The following is a 17,189-nucleotide window of genomic DNA, read 5'->3' as shown; positions in this document are numbered from 1 at the left end:
CTTGGTCAGACTCAGCAGCTGATCTGATCTCTCTGATGCACTGTTTTCTGATGTGACTGATGCACTGTATTCTGATGTGACTGATGCACTGTTTTCTGATGTGACTGATGCACTGTTTTCTGATGTGACTGATGCACTGTTTTCTGATGTGACTGATGCACTGTTTTCTGATGTGAGTTTTTCCAATAAAAATGTGTTTTCTAAAAACAAGTAATGGTTATTTCTTGAAACAAGATAATCCATCTTTTACAAACACCACAGGAGCTTATATATATACCAGCAAGTCTTGTGACATGTCAAAAAAACTTGTTTCACCTGAGATACAACTCAAAATAAGATATTTTCAAGAGTATTTTACTTAACAAGACACTTAAAATGCAATGTCTAAAAACAAGACATTATATCTCACTGCATTGTTACTACTTAAAGAGCTTACGAAATGCTTTTAGCACCTGTTAGTGGGCTTAGTATATGATAGAGGTTGCATTTGTATTGTGGAATGTGCCTTATGATTTTTTTATTATTGATCTATTTTTAATAAATCACGATTATAACAGCATCCAAAGTTGTCAGTTAGTAACAATCGTTCGTTGCGCCGGAAACATCAACTTCGGCCATTTCCGGCGGTGACGTCATGAGTGGAACACAGCTGAGCTCAGTCCCGTTTGAATGCATTGAAGGGCCAAATATTACGACAAAGGATGCACAGCAATAAGACGCCAAGAATAATTGGCAAGCGATATGTTGTATGGGGATGTGGGGCCGTCTCAACATCTGGTTATGGGATGTTTTTGTGGCCAAAAAATGATCAAATGTTGCGTATATGGACAAAACAAGTGCGTCGTACGAGGCGGACGTTTGCTAGACCAGGTAACCCGGGGTCGATGAAACCGACGATGTGTGGGCAGCACATCAAGAGATCGTGTTTCGAACAATCAACAATGCCCGCTAAGGAGAGAGAGTAAACGCTTTCTCGAAGGTTCGTTTTGCTTTCTGACAACGTTACGTTAACTCAACCTTACGTTTGCCATGAGGCTATGTTACTTCCCTTAAGAGCTAGCTGTCTTAGCTAACAACAGTTAGCAGCTAACGTTTTCTGCAGTTTGTGTTTCCACTGAAAAACGTGATGTAGTTATTTAAGGGTAAGTTAACTAAACGTTATCTTACAAGTAGAGAGAGTTAAGTTGTGTTTAAAATCGTCAATGTAATGCACGTTAGAGGTTTTGTGTTGAGCATGAAGTTAGCTTTACTGTAGCTCACCAAAGGTTAGCATGTTAAGCTGCACTTTCTGTGGCAGCTCGCTTAACACAAAGAGGGGTTTTGTGCTTCATTGTAAACTTTTCTTACACATGTGTGTTAATCTACCTGAAATTGTAGGGACAGTTTTTTTCGACTCAACTATACAGACCATTGTTGAGGAGATGCAAAACATACTGTAAATGAGTTGGGTCTGACATATACTTTGAGTAATGTTACTTTGCTGCTAAAAAATGAAACATTATCAGATGAGGACATCACCAAAGTGTGTGAGTCTGTCAGGGTTTGATCTGTTCTCTGCGTGTCGTTCAGGGCCTGTACACACTGCTCTGGTATGAATTAAAAATATAATTGTAAAATGTATGTCTCTCGCTCTTGTCATCGTTTAGGCTTTGCATTTGAACTCCTATGACTGGTTGCGGACTTGAAGGGAACGACTCCATGGCCTTCCTGACATCCAGGAAAAAGGTGAGATTCTAATCCATTTCAATGCCAACAGCCAGTCATTGTTTTTAACTTTTTTAATATGATTTTTTTGGGGAATTTCTGTTTTATTGGATAGTAGAGATCTACTGGAACCTAACACCAGAGAGAGAGAGATAGAGGGAGGAGATGATATGCAGCAAGAGGCCGAGCCGGATGGTTGCTGCTACGTGTGGAGCGTGTTCTATCAGGTAAAGCACTTTGGTACCCAGTTATTTATGGTATTGAGTTTGAATTTAGCCTTTGGAAGGTCATTTCCAACAGTGCATTGTAAAGACTGAAAAAACATTTATTTGTCTCAACATTCCTGTAATAATTTGTTTTTTTATTGTTGATATTGTTTTGTTCTTTATTTTTGTTGTGAGAATCACTTTGCAATTGTGTAAGTGCTATATACATAATTATACTAATATTATTGTTGTTACCATCATTACCATTATTTAAAAAAAAATCTTTGTTTTCTTTCTTTATCGCTGCAGAAAGGATCATGCCAGCCCACATCAAACACCTGATCAAGAACTTGTGAATCTTCAGGCAGAAAAGATGAAAACACCTGTTCAAAGTTCCAGTTTCCTGTACATGGAACCATGCCTGTCCTCTGTTCCACATGTCTCCAGTCAGTCCTGAGGCCTGTACTACGAAGCAGGATGTTCTCTTCGCGGCTAACTTCAGGGAAAACTCCGGCTTTCCGGTCCTACGAAGCTGGTTCTCTTTTTAGCGGGCTAGATCTCCATGGTAACTTATGCTTAGCGGCTAACCTGGTCGGGACCAGGTTAGGTTGCAGGCTAAGAGCTCAACTCAGTGAAAGCACCGCCTGCTGACCAATCAGAGCTCAGTGTGCGGAGTTTAAAGCGATCAAGTCATATCACAGGAGAAAGGAAATACAGAAAAGCTGCCGTTGCAGGAAAGACGGCCGGCAAAAATCACTGACTGTGTGAACGTGAACATTAATAGAATATCACCTCGATCTTCAGAGCAGTCTGACTATTAGAACATTAGCGTTAAGAAAGCTTACTTAAATATCTGCCACAACATAAGTAACCGGATCAGAGTACATTAAGTACAGTCCGCGGCACATCACTTCATAATGTATCACATATCTCCTGATCTGAGTCAGCTGAGCCGTATCTGGCCGTGCAGCACTCACAGTGTCACAGACTGGATGCAGAAGTATTATTTTAAGCAACACATTAAGTTGAGGAAACACTCGAGTCAAATGTAATTGAAGTCAGATCGTGTCTTAGACGGGGCAGTGATATCATAAACCTGTTAATGTACGCATTCAAACACTTGTTCTGTTCCAGCTGTGTTCACCTTGCAGCTGCAGCTCTGAGGCTTTGATCCTGATCAAGTGTTTAAGTCATGGATGTTTAAAGTTTAACTTCTTCATATTTGACTAGTATTAAAGTGCACTTTTCATTCAGGAAGTATGACGCTGCACTGTCAGTATGCTTCTCCATGTTTGTGATTGGTCGAATGCTCCAGATACCACCCCTTTCATGTGAACGCGCACCTCACTAGATAGGACACGGCTGGCTTGAGCGATCCACTTGATAACCCGCGTCGTAGGACCGTTTAGCGTAGGACCGGCTAACTCAAACATATCCAGGTTAGGTTGAACCAGCTTCGTAGTACAGACCTCTGGACCCTATGACTCCGACACTAGTTCTACCAAGGCTTGTTAGAGGTAAGAGTGGTAGGAGAGGAGTGGAGTTATCTTTGTATTTAGGCTGCAAGTCGACAAAGGTGATCAGATGCTAATAATGATCCGATTCATTTGATATTGATTGTCTGCCAATACCGAATCCTGATCCGATTCTTCTATTTCCCAGATAATACGGCTGCACCGTGAACACTAGCTCTATTTGTTTTTGCCATTGTAATTCACCATAAGCAATTGTTGACTGTAACGTCTATGCCAACCAACTGTCATTTGTAATGTATTATACTTTAACGGTTCTGGAAACCACAGCAGCCCAAATGTTAACGTACATGTCAGGTTTTCTTTTTACAGTGTACTTATATCTCTACATTTCTTTTCAGTTTGCTTCAAGAAGTGGCTTCAACAGACAGAAGTGCAGGCCGGATTGGGAAAGGCTGCACGCTACACAGCGGGAAACATTATAGACATGAACAAGGAAAAACAAAAACACTTTCTTTGTTGCCTTGTTCTTATCATACAGTGTTACGGTTTGTTACCATTTAAATATTGAATTCTATGTATTACTTTTATTTTAAAACAAATGCACCGGTTTTAGATAATATATTTATTTTGATGTGTAGGTTGATTTGCAGGTTGGTTGTTATTTGTATAATTATTGTTACTGTGTATTTTATTATATTAACGAGCTATTTATTAAATTAAAATACCATTATGAACACTATACAATGTCTTTATTTGGTAGATACCAGAATACATGACACAATGAATCTTTGTAATATATTTATGCTCTCTTGTTTAAATAATCATACCAGTATTTAATGTATGCTGGTCACCTGGAATCCTGGTGAGCTCCCAGCAGGGTATATTTAATACTATTATTAAACATAAGCTGGTGATAGATGGTGTATAAACCAGCCATCCTGGCCAGCTGAAGTGTCCAAAACCCCTCTCCAGCCTAATATCTACTGGCTGGTCAATTTACAACAGCCTGACCAGCTACATGTATCTAAACTGGTTATTTCAGCAGAGTCATTATTATTTATTTACTATTTTTTGAGAATCTCTGAATTTTAGTCAAATGTATATACTAGTCTCTGTTCTGTTGCCTGAGCCAAGTCTGCCTGCTACATTACGATGTATTATTATTGATTTACTATTTATTGAGAATCTCTATGAATTAAAGTCAAATGTATACCAGTCTGTGTTCTGTTGCCGCATCGGATCTCCACCAAATGAGTCTTGTCTGTCACTCGATTCTGTCTCCAGAGTCCGACATCAGCCACAGAGGTAGTGTATTATTCAACAGGTGTTCTACTCGTGACGTGCGTGACGTCACTAACCGGCGAAAGCTGTTTTGTTCGGAGCGGTCGTGTAACATCGGAAGTGAGCATGGAAAGTTGTAATAAACCACAATTTATAAATACTGCGGGCATATTGTCATGAATGACATGATTTCCCATTAATAATAGTATATATATTATCGTAATAAGAACAGTATTGTCCTTCATTTCGTCAGCTCTTTAAGTTATTATGTCTTATATCAAGTGTAAAGACGTATTCTGACTTGAAATTAGACAAATATACTTAGTAAGATTTTGCAAGAGTTTTTGCAGTGCATGACAACAAATGTTCCTAATGTTTGGGTTACGAGGCTACATGATGATGATGTCCAGTTACTTTCATTCACAGCTTCTGACCCCAGATGGTTAGGTGATGACTGCAACATCAAGTACGGGCCAAGCAGCTACAGGAGGACGGAAAGTCACAAAGCTGCGGTTGTGTTCCCAGCGAAGGCTTCTCCACCTGTATGGACGACAGACGGGCCTGCTTGATTCCGCCTGTATGGACGACAGACGGGCCTGCTTGATTCCGCCTGTATGGACGACAGACGGGCCTGCTTGATTCCGCCTGTATGGACGACAGACGGGCCTGCTTGATTCCGCCTGTATGGACGACAGACGGGCCTGCTTGATTCCGCCTGTATGGACGACAGACGGGCCTGCTTGATTCCGCCTGTATGGACGACAGACGGGCCTGCTTGATTCCGCCTGTATGGACGACAGACGGGCCTGCTTGATTCCGCCTGTATGGACGACAGACGGGCCTGCTTGATGCTACTCACCGGACGTGTCGTACCCTGTTCCCCTCTTCTTCCTACGTGTACGTACACATGTGTGCTATGCAGCGGCTGGCCTCGTGGTGACCCAGAGTGAGACAACAGCAGGTGTTTGAGGAGTGGGCCCTGACCGGAGCCCGAGCCACTTCATGGTTGATTTCTCAGAGGTAGAGATCGGAGCCCTGGAGGAAGAGTTTCAAGGTGACATTGCAGTAACTGGAGAAATCTGTTCATTCACAGAATATGAAACGTTAGTTAAAAAAAGGATACATGTTTTGTTTTGCGGTCCATATCTCATTAAAATATCTAATGTTAGAAACTACTAAAGACACAATGGGGACAATTCAATGTAGTTTGACCTTTGTAACTGCTGTGCAGACATACTGACACAATAGGGCTTCTGTAATTACCTTAAATAAACTCATTACTGAAACAGCTCAATACGCATTATTCTTATTCTTATCATTCTGTATGCGCGCAGTAACGGTAAGGTATCTAATTAATGATGTAGTATTCCATAACTTCATAACAGAGATGGTCAAATTAAAGTAGACATGGCAGAAATCCTACAATGAAGCGGGCGGCGAAGTGTTCTCTGAGAGAGGGCGATCAAGAGAAGAGAGCGAGCGGCGCGCTGAGGGAGTTTACCATGGATGTTTAATAGGAGTTTACGGAGCAGATGAAAAGACACAGAAAGACAGAGGCACAATAACAAGTATATGTAGGTGTTTTTTGTAAATAACCGACGGTGTCAAGAGGAAGTAAAGTCCCTGCCATGACGAAACTCAAAATCCATTTTCCAAAATCCGACACTAGAGGTGGTCCTAACGCACCGGCACCAATACAGAAGCCTATAATAAAGATGATATATATAATAGGCCTACGTAACATGTGTAATCACACACCATATAGAACATAAATAATAAAAACATAGCTGCTTTAAAACACGTTTGTGGTCATACTGTGAATGAGTTCACACCCTTTATACAGTCTATGGTCCATTTCGCGGGCAATTACATGTGAGAAGTAGTAGAAGAAGAATGAAGCTGGTGTGTTTCCCGCAGCGAGACACTACAATACTAATTGTGGGCTTATCATGTTGATTCGACCACAACAGAAAGAAGAAGAAAACTCTCGCTCTCTCCAGAGGGGCAGGTCAGCCAAAAAGGGAAAACGGGCCGTTGCCCGGGCAACATTAGCCCGTACCTGTGCACGCCCCTGCAGCTACACCATTGTTTGGTTTCCATGGTGGCGCGTCTCTTCAGTAGCGCGCACTCCTTTCCTGTACAATACAGGTCCAGCCAGGCAAAACAGTGCACTTCTCTTTCCCGCACGACTGTGACAGACCATGGGGCTGGGTCAGCCACTAACATATTCATATTGCTCTTCTCAAAAAGAGAAATATGAACGTTAGTTTTTAACTGAAATGATCAAATAAAGTCAAAATGTCAGTGTTTACAAACATTGACCATAGCGTTCACCAGCCCCCACCCCCCTATGCCTACTGTAGGCCTATGTTGAGTACACTCTTTGTTTAAAACTAATTGGCCATCGGAATGTGTGTGTCCCAGCCAGGGCCGCCTTAATGCACGGGCTGACCTGGGCTGAAGCCCAGGGGCCTACGGAGATCGGGGGCCCATCTTTCTGATGTTTTAAAACATTTTTAAATAAACAAAGTCTTGGCTTTCAGAATATGAAACTTTTATTTCCAAAATCGCACGATAAATACATCTTTGAAGCTTGTAACGGGAAGAAGACAGCTCTCCCTCGCCACTCTGCTGTGCTGCTGTTCCCCCCCCTCCGCTGACATCATGAATGTAAGGCGTTGAGTGACCATAGATAACACGGCAGGGTCCGTTACAGTTTGTTTTCATCTGGTTTAAAAAAAACAAGGTCTTTCAGAATATTAAACTTGTTTCGGCAAATTCAGAAGATAAATACAGCTTTGAAGCTTTGAAGCTTTGAAGCTTGTAACGGCATAATTACAAGCGGAGAACGGAGTAACTTGAGGTCACAGCAGGCAGAACAACAGCCGGTGTTTCTGCTGAGAGTTTTCCCCGGGAAACAAACACAATACACACAAACGCAAAAATACACAAACACACACGTGAATACACACACACACACGTATACATACACACACACACACGTATACATACACACACACACGTATACACACACTCGTGAGCTTCCCCCAGACCAGTAATCCAAGCGAAAATATCTTCCCTCCGTAGTATTTTGATCATTTGCTCCGCTAACCAATCAGATCGATGGATTCCAGAGATGACTCCGTAACAGTCAGTGGGCACCACTTCACAGCCAATCAGAATGAGAATATGGTTCACATGTGACTTATTCAAACTGCGAGTGATTGAGTGACAGATGAAGGTTGTTTAGGAGAGAAAGTTTGAGAGTGGCGCTCGGAAAGGAAATCGTTGAGGGAAAAGGAGTTTGGAGACAAGCAGCTGTGACAAAGCATGCCGAAGCTTCCAGGTGATTCTAAACCTGTAGGCCGGGATGAGGAGGGAGGACGGATGAGTTCTGTACCGAGCGGCCGCGGGGCCTCGGAGCCAAGTAGGCCGTCTGGTTCTGATAGCGATGGAGTAGCGGGAGAGGAAGAACAGACAGGAGGGACATTATCTGTTGGAGGAGATGAGAGGACGACGAGGACTTGCTACGTGGAGGGGAGCCAACGGCAACCGGACAGATACACGAGGGAGGCCCGACACGTCACTGATCTGGAGGAGAGGACCAGGCGCAGAGCAGGGTGGAGAAGTGCGGTCACAGAGCCTGCCGAGGCTATGCCTTTGATTTGTTGTTTGAATAGGGGGCCTACACAACCTATCAGCCCCTGGGCCTGGTGGCAGGTTAAGGCGGGCTTGGCTGTCGCAGTTCCTAAATGACACGTTTACACCTTAAAACGATGTTTAAAACGAAAAGTGAACGTTCAGGGTTTTTATTAATGGTAATGTTCAGACTGAGTTGCTTAGTGGTAGCTCATATAGTCTTGATTGTTGTGGTTACACTTTTCGCTCCGTATTTGATGGGAGTGGTGTCGACATTCTTTCGTCACTTCCTTTTCAGTTTTTGTTTTTTTAATCTTTTTTTTGTTATTATTGTTACGTCCTGTCTGTATACACGTGCTTTAAAATGTATTGTTTAATTCTACATATTTGTCATATAATAATCAAAATATATGTTTACATAGTCTTCGTCAGCATATGTTTGCCACGTTATGCACCCCTTGCTATCTTACATAATAAAAGTGTCACATTCATGACACTTGCTCCATTCATTGGTACTAGTCCTACAACTATACCCTGAAAAATACTTGAGGGTGGGATTAATACAAACGTCCGTTTGGGTGGGGTGCATGTTATGACAGGCCTGGTTATCACAATATGCCCCCCCTTGCTATCCTACAAAATAAAAGTGTCACAGATTGATGCATTTAACTTCAATATAAAGAAAACCATCTTCTGTTGTAACAACTATAACATTATAAATAGTAACATAGCTGAACATGGTACTGCACATTTAGCTTTCAGTGGGACTGACCTGAGATGTTTTTATGACTGAGGCCTTTTAACATAGACTTTTCAGTGTCCCACATTTTGCACAGAACTGTCCCACATTAGGAAATGCAGATTGTCTGAGACCACGTGGCACTAAGAGCACTGATATGTGTACCACTTCTTTTCTGAGTGTCATATCTGCATGTCCTCTTTTGGAAAACGAAGTCTTGGTTTGGCCACTCATCTTTAATCACACACGTCTCCCCATCCCATTCAAATCAAAAGTATTGACTGCAGGGCAGTGTTGCCTACATGTAAATGAATGGCATTGCCTATACATTTGAAATACATAGTACCCCCCTCTGAGTGACGATCTGTTGACTTCACAGCTTGTCACAAAGCAGGGCACTTTACTTCCTGATTTTTGGAATACAAAATAATGTACGTGTGTACGTGTTTTACTGAACGAGCATACTGTACTGTGATCTGCATGCACTTATCAAACATGTAATGAAAGCAGTGAAATCAAATAGTGAGGGGTCCAAAGTCAGCCAACGTGCTTTGTTTTTAATGTTCACCACTATAATAATAAGTACATTATCAACAGTGTACATTAACTTTGGATAGTAACACGGAGAAACGGATCCTCTCGTTTCCCCTCTCCCTCTCTCCTGACAGCCCGTCAGCTTCTCATGCAGCTCGCCAAACAGTGGGCGGAATAATAATAATATCAATCATTTCACACAAAAAGGTCATGACAATATGTGACTATTGACGTCTGTCAATGAGAGGATTAGATTACAACTTGTATTTAGAAATACTCTGTTGTAATTATTGATGCATAAATGTGTTCATCCATTCAATGTGGCGTCAGCGATGTTTGGTGGATCCAGAGTGCTGCACATGTAATACAACCAGCCTGCAGTAGAGACCCTCCACCTCAGACCCTCCGTGCTCAGACCCTCCGTGCTCAGACCCTCCGTGCTCAGACCCTCCGTGCTCAGACCCTCTGTCCTCAGACCCTCCGTCCTCAGACCCTCCATCCTCAGACCCTCCGTCCTCAGACCCTCTGACCTCAGACCCTCCGTGCTCAGACCCTCCATCCTCAGACCCTCCGTCCTCAGACCCTCTGACCTCAGACCCTCCGTGCTCAGACCCTCCGTGCTCAGACCCTCCGTCCTCAGACCCTCTGACCTCAGACCCTCCGTGCTCAGACCCTCCGTGCTCAGACCCTCCGTGCTCAGACCCTCCGTCCTCAGACCCTCTGACCTCAGACCCTCCGTGCTCAGACCCTCCATGCTCAGACCCTCCGTGCTCAGACCCTCTGTCCTCAGACCCTCCGTCCTCAGACCCTCCGTCCTCAGACCCTCCAGGCTCAGACCCTCTGACCTCAGACCCTCACATCGTACAAGGAAACACTTCCACCCCACAGTTTAAAGGGAACATGGAGAAACCTCAGGGAGAGCAGCAGAGGAGGGTCCCTCTCCCAGGACGGACAGACGTGCAATAGATGCCGTGTGTGAATCCAAAAGATAATACATTTTACAGCGTAGGTAGACCGCATGACAAATAAAGAAGTGTAATGTAAACATTTACATTATTATTATGATTATTGAATATATAAAGACTTTATATTATAGAATTACAAGATTAGATATACTTTATTTGATCTAAAATATTGATGTGTTCAAATGCTCTTCTAAACAAAACTGAAAGTCCATGAAAAGTTGTCTTTCTGTATTTGTGAATGAAGCGCCATCTCCTGGTTAAATCCTGAAATAGAAAATCTGGCAACGCCCTCTTGGACAATAGTGGGAGGGCTTAGCATTCCCTGATGCTGGTCGTAGGCAGGTAGCAGGCAGGAAGCTGTAAACTGGAGTCTGAAATAAGCTGATACATCTGTAGAGAGGAATAGCAGGGTGTCATTTCCCGTGTTCAGTGAATGCAACAGAGGCAAGACACCAGACCGACCTGAGAGTTGAATGGAAATAAACATGTCTAACACAAGCCCCCAGGAAGTGCGCCGGAGTCTGATGAGAATATTCGTTGTGGCCAAACGGGGGTACTACACTTCATTTATGTTGCTGGGCCCGGAAACACTTTTTCCCATTGACTTACATGGGGAAAGAACGGTCTGTAACTCGTTGGATACTTTTTTTAAACTAAATAAACGACCCAGTATGAACACTTGTATAGCCCTTATTAAAAACATTCGTTCCTCAAGTTGTAAAAATGTGCTAATAACGTTATTCTGAGAGTTATTTCCCTCTGCATTATGAACGCGCATCTAACCCACGGGAGCGCGCCGCCCGGCACGTTCATGTTACGTGTTCAGTATACATGCGTTTCTCTTTACCCATGGATGCACAAAAACAACGGACCATATCGCCTTACTGCCCACGGAGCTGTAATAATGGATATATTGCACATGTTTGCTGTAATTCATCATTTGTGAAATATTATCCTACATGGGCTGTATGATTACATCTTGTACCGTAAATGTTGTATTAAATAAAGTTAATATTACCGACGTAGATTAACGTTCCTGTAGCTTCTTATTGCACTTGCAATTGTTTTAGTTACTTGTGGGCTACTTAACATGAATAAGCACACTATCCTTTTACTCCATCACATTTCAAAAAGAAATAGGCTATTGTTATTTTAACTCCACCACAGTAATCCATCATCAGCTACTTTTTAGATAAAGTTTTAGCTCACAATTGATCCTAACAGGCTTCAACATATACATTTTATATATTACCAAGTGGTTTCATGAACAACCCACACGAGTATCATGCTGAATGAAGCTCTGTTGGATATCACTAGATCCTGATGGCAGCGTAATATAAAAGTACGATTTATGTGTAACTTAGCATAATTTACTAGCTAGCCGCTAGCTGCTAACTGCCGCCTCGATAATATAAATCCAGTACTATGCTGTCATGAACGCGCGGTGCTGTTACGTGTACGCAAATTCACGTGCTGAATGTGAACGAGCCTTTTGGGCGGCGTGGTTAAAGTTGCGCATGCTCTATGAGCGCACATACGGGTACTTCTCAGGCATGCTGGGTAATCTGTGACGTTTAGCTCTCAAAAGTTGGGCCATTTTGTCATCATGCGCCATTGAGCAACTCTCATAGGAATGAATGAGGCCCCGCCTCCCACGCTGTATCCAGTTCTTATTATACATCCATGGTCTAACCCAGGGGTGGGCAACCTTTTTCCTCTCAAGGGCCATTTCAAAATCACAGCCCATTCATTTGGCCTTTCTTTCATGCAGTGCAAAGAGAAAGCAACCTCTCAATCCAGATATCTTGCCATGACTCACGTATGCATGCACGAGCACGGTGTGGCATGACCACCAACACAGAAAGATATGGACACAAGATGTGTTCAAATGTATTTAGTTTCCTATCCACGTGAACATGATTTAAGTGGGGGGGGGTAACCTCCTCTAGGGGGGTGTTCTCCCCGGGAAGATTTTTTTTTAAATGTTGAAGTTGAAAGCATCAATCTGGTGCACTTTGAGAGCAACATTAAGAGATCTATGGATACATCTCTCAACACCAGATGAAACACAAACGGATTCACTTTTTCTTTATGGACATTTTACAAATCACTCCCCTTTCAAACTGTATTCTTGTTCAGTTAACCTGTTAAACCCCGAGCCTGTTTTTCAGGTTTCAGGCTCGAAAATGACATTCCCAGAACAAATGACTATAACTTCACTTCTAAAAGGTTGATATGAATAATTGTTGTTGTCAAAGCAAGGTTACATCTGTGAGTTGGATGTAGAAGTGTCAGAATCAATATAGATGTTTCTGTGTCAGAGTAAATTCAGATGGAACATAGCAAACAAACGTAAATTCCTGTCTCCGCCCAAAGAAAACCCATTACTTATAGTGAAGACCAACCTTGAATGATGGGTTGGTATCCTAAAAGCTTTAGGAATCCAAAGTATAACATATAATACGTACCCTGTATCAAGATTGAGGCAAAACAAGTGACATTTGACCTTTTTAGAGAGGTTTATGAAAATAAAGTCCAGGCGGAATAAGCTTTGGGCATATTTGGTTCCATCAGTGCCATTTGACCTTTTTCAGGTACCAGACTATTACATTGAATCATCACTATAGGTATTCATTCCACCCAAAAAATATGTTTGTGTGTGAGTATGTGTAGGTGTGTGTGTGTGTGTGTGTGTGTGTGTGTGTGTGTGTGTGTGTGTGTGTGTGTGTGTGTGTGTGTGTGTGTGTGTGTGTGTGTGTGTGTGTGTGTGTGTGTGTGTGTGTGTGTGTGTGTGTGTGTGTGTGTGTGTGTGTGTGTGTGTAAGTGTAGCTGTGTGGGTATGTAAGTGTAGCTGTGTGGGTATGTAAGTGTAGCTGTGTGGGTATGTAAGTGTAGCTGTGTGGGTAATATTTAATTTAAATCAGTTTTATTCTGAAAAACCTGAAGTTCACTAACTATTAACTTAATACTTTTATTCTGAAAATGCTTCACTTCCGGTTAGCATTAGCATGTGGCGAAATGCTGCATGTTCAAACCATGAATCGAAGGTGAAATGACATGTGGTGTTGTACATTGAGCACACTGGGTTTAGCACTCATCTATTGCCGCTGAATAACGTTTATTAGGGAATGTTTAAATAACCACAGACACCAGAATGATGTAATTTAACGACAGAACAAGGCAGGAATTGCATTGGACCCGCCCCCCGACGACGTCGGCCAATAGGAGAAGACCTCAGATGACAACAGGAAGAGCAAGCCAAAGATTGACCTCGGACTGACCCGGACTGACCGGACGCATGGGGAGAGCTGCACTCCACTCGCATATTTCATGTTGTACACCACCGCATCTTTTGTGTAATTAAATGCTGTTAACTTTTATAAGCTTCCCTTGACTCTTTTCAGTCTCCCCTGCCTTCGGGGCTCAAGAATTCACTAACAATGTGTAAGTGTAGCTGTGTGTGTATGTGTAAGTGTTAGTGATGGCGAGATGAAGCCTTATGAAGCTTTGAAGCTTTCCAGCCACTTGGTTCGCAAAAGGCTTCATCTCATGAGGCTTCATCATGGGCTTCATCTGAACACAAACCCCCTGCTGGTCAAAGTGTGTACAACAGGCAGGCTGGACATCTCAACAGTGTGCTCTCTCCCATACCGAGTTCATGGAATATGGTTTTAGGCAGGTTCATGAACAATTCATGAAATGGAGTTTTCAGTGAGTAGGGATATTCAGTTTTCAAACAAGAACATATCAAGAACTGTTCATGAACATATCAAGAACTGTTCATAACAACTTCATGAACCGTTCATGAACAGTTCATACCCAGTCACTGAATATAATTCAATGGCTGGCTATGAACTGTTCATGAACTGTTCATGAACCACTGACTGTGGGTCAATTGGCAACCATAGAAAACAACAATTTTGTCAATCACAATGGAACTTTACTCAAATTAACAAACAAACAAACAAACAAACAAACAAACAAACAAACAAACATACATGTATACAGGTGGAGCACTACAATTAATCCTATCACTATTTGAAGCAGTTCTTGACACTCAGCTGCACAACATTTTTTGTTACGGGTCCCAAAAGCTTGGTTACCACAGCAACAATAAATGATTTCTGTAGAAAACAGAAAAGTGCAGCAGCAATAATTATACACAGGATCCGGTTGATCGTCTGGAATGCTTCTTATTCAAAATTCAAAGTACACAGTTACATTCAAATAGCTGAACTTTACAAACATCACATTTCTCCATTTAAGTTATCTGTCTGTCAATTACTGTATCTCAAGGAGAAACTCAACATAGTCAATATAAATTATTACATTACATTGCATTTAGCTGACGCTTTTATCCAAAGCGACTTACAATAAGTGCGTTCGACCAACAAAATACAAACTTGAAGAAAACAGAATCATATAAGTACATCAGGTTTCATAGAGCTAAAACATTTCAAGTGCTACTCAACTGGCTTTAGGTAAGCCAGTCCATAAGTGCTTTGTTAATAGTTCTATTGCTCGAAGTGGAGTCGAGAGAGATGAGTTTTCAGTCTGGAAGGTGTGTGAGCTTTCTGCTGTCCTGATGTCAATGGGAGCTCATTCCACCATCTTGGAGCCAGGACAGCAAACCCACGTGTTTCTGTTGATGGGAACTTGGGTCCCCCTCGCAGCGAGGGTGCAGCGAGTCGTTTGGCTGATGCAGAGCGGAGTGCACGTGCTGGGGTGCACGGTTTAACCATGTCCTGGATGTAGGAAGGGCCAGATCCATTCGCAGCATGGTACGCAAGTACCAGTATCTTGAAGTGGATTCTAGCAGTTACCGGAAGCCAGTGGAGGGAGCGGAGGAGCGGCGTGGTGTGGGAGCATTCAGGAAGGTTGAAGACCAGACGAGCCGCTGCATTCTGGATGAGAGAGGTCGGATGGCACATGCAGGTAGACCAGCCAGGAGGGAGTTGCAGTAGTCTAGGCGTGAGATGATGAGAGCCTGGACCAGAACCTGCGTGGCTTTCTGGGTCAGCTGGGGACGCGTCCTCCTGATGTTGTAAAGCGTGTATCTGCAGCAGCGGGTTATAGCAGCTATGTTTGCAGTGAAGGACAGGTTGTTATCTATAAACACATAACGCTATCAAATAATACTTTCTATCAATATATCTATCTTTACCAAATATAACATATTATGGAGATCACAAAAATACACTGTCAATGTTAATAAACAAAAAACAAGGCAATGTGCCTGCAAGACTGCACTCAGGTAAACAAAACATATTACCCGTGCGCAGCAGCTAACCTGCCTGCGAGCCTTCGCTCAGGTCACATTTACCCTGGTGCGGCTGAAGCCCGCGAAAATGGCATCTATTGTTGCCGACAGTTTAGTATTTTTAAAATACCGTTACTATGTCAAACATGCTCAAAACCTTCTGACACACTCTCCTAAACATCTCCAACATCATATCTAATTCACACAGGTTAACATCGATCATTTTCATCATGTACTGACCTGTAGAAAACAGAAAAGTGGAGCAGCAATAATTATACACAGGATCCGGTTGATCGTCTGGATTGCTTCTGAGGAGGGGGCGGAAGTGTCCCCCCTAAGGTAACCCAGATGTCACCGCTCACCTGCCAAAGGTTCCACCTTGGCGCTACTTACTCGTACTGCTTCTCAAACAGTACAGATAAACCATAAAATGATATGAATGTCACCAAAATAAATACAGATAATGTTCAGTTTCAAATTCACTATTGTTTTGTTTTAAGATTAAAAGTTTTAAAAAAGAAAGAAATGTTCAAATAGTAGATGAATATTCAAGAGGTCTTTAAAATCATCACACTGATCATCAAAAGTTCATAAATTGCTCATAAAAGTCTGTCATGAGCAAAACAGGAACTTTATATGAATGAACAATGTTCATAAACATTTCATGAACTGCTCTTTAAAATGGTTCATGAGCATTTTAAGAATGTTGGTTCATGAACATGACAAGTGAACATATAATGAGTTGTTCATGAATGTTTCATGAGTGCTCATGAACAGCTCATAAAGTCATGAACTCCATCTCGCAGGGGCAATAATGTATTAAACTTACCATGTCATTACAGACCAATGTAGCTGTCCAAACGAGACGAAAGTACTGGCCTATTACGTGCCTGTTTTTTCCCGCAAAAAACTGGAGGTCTGTCATGGACCTGGGAAGGGGTTGCTGAGGGGGCTGCAGCACCCCCATCTGTTGGCGGAAACTTGTAACTGTAACACCAAACGCACGCTACACTTGCATCCCGCGCACCCCTAAACGCGGCGCACCTACGTCGCGCAACAGTTTCGCTGCAGCTAGGCTCCAATAGCAACCTAGTTAATACCAGGGTCCTGGACCACTTTCACAAATAGAATAAAGGTTTCACAAATCTCAAACGGTGTTATAAAGAATCTTTAGACCCTCTGGGATAATCCAGTCCAGATTTGATGAGTGTAGGTCTAGTGGTTTTAGATCAGGACCTGGTCTAATGTGGTCTACATGTGAAAAAAGCACTGAAATCTCACTTTTTGTATTTTCACAAATAGAATAAAGGTTTCACAAATCTCAAACTGGGCTATAAAGAATCTTTAGACCCTCTGGGATAATCCAGTCCAGATAAATCGGCTATG

At 42.4% G+C, this 17,189-nt stretch overlaps 1 long non-coding RNA gene across 3 annotated transcripts; it reads left to right on the top strand.

Moving 5' to 3' along the window:
- The first annotated feature begins 574 nt into the window (after positions 1 to 574).
- LOC139433491 (uncharacterized) lies at positions 575 to 2,329 on the top strand. Of its 3 annotated transcripts, none has more exons than XR_011642946.1 (3): positions 575 to 979; positions 1,647 to 1,725; positions 2,220 to 2,329. It is a non-coding gene; the product is annotated as an uncharacterized lncRNA (long non-coding RNA). The 3 variants fall into 3 exon arrangements; XR_011642945.1 differs by lacking the exon at positions 2,220 to 2,329 and adding an exon at positions 1,823 to 1,882; XR_011642947.1 differs by lacking the exon at positions 2,220 to 2,329 and adding an exon at positions 1,820 to 1,881.
- The last annotated feature ends 14,860 nt before the right edge of the window (positions 2,330 to 17,189 follow it).

This window comes from Pseudochaenichthys georgianus, unplaced genomic scaffold, assembly GCF_902827115.2.
Source record: "Pseudochaenichthys georgianus unplaced genomic scaffold, fPseGeo1.2 scaffold_513_arrow_ctg1, whole genome shotgun sequence".
Lineage (NCBI taxonomy): Eukaryota > Metazoa > Chordata > Actinopteri > Perciformes > Channichthyidae > Pseudochaenichthys > Pseudochaenichthys georgianus.
The sequence above is the reverse complement of the archived record's forward strand: the minus strand, read 5'-3'. Positions and strand labels throughout refer to the sequence as shown.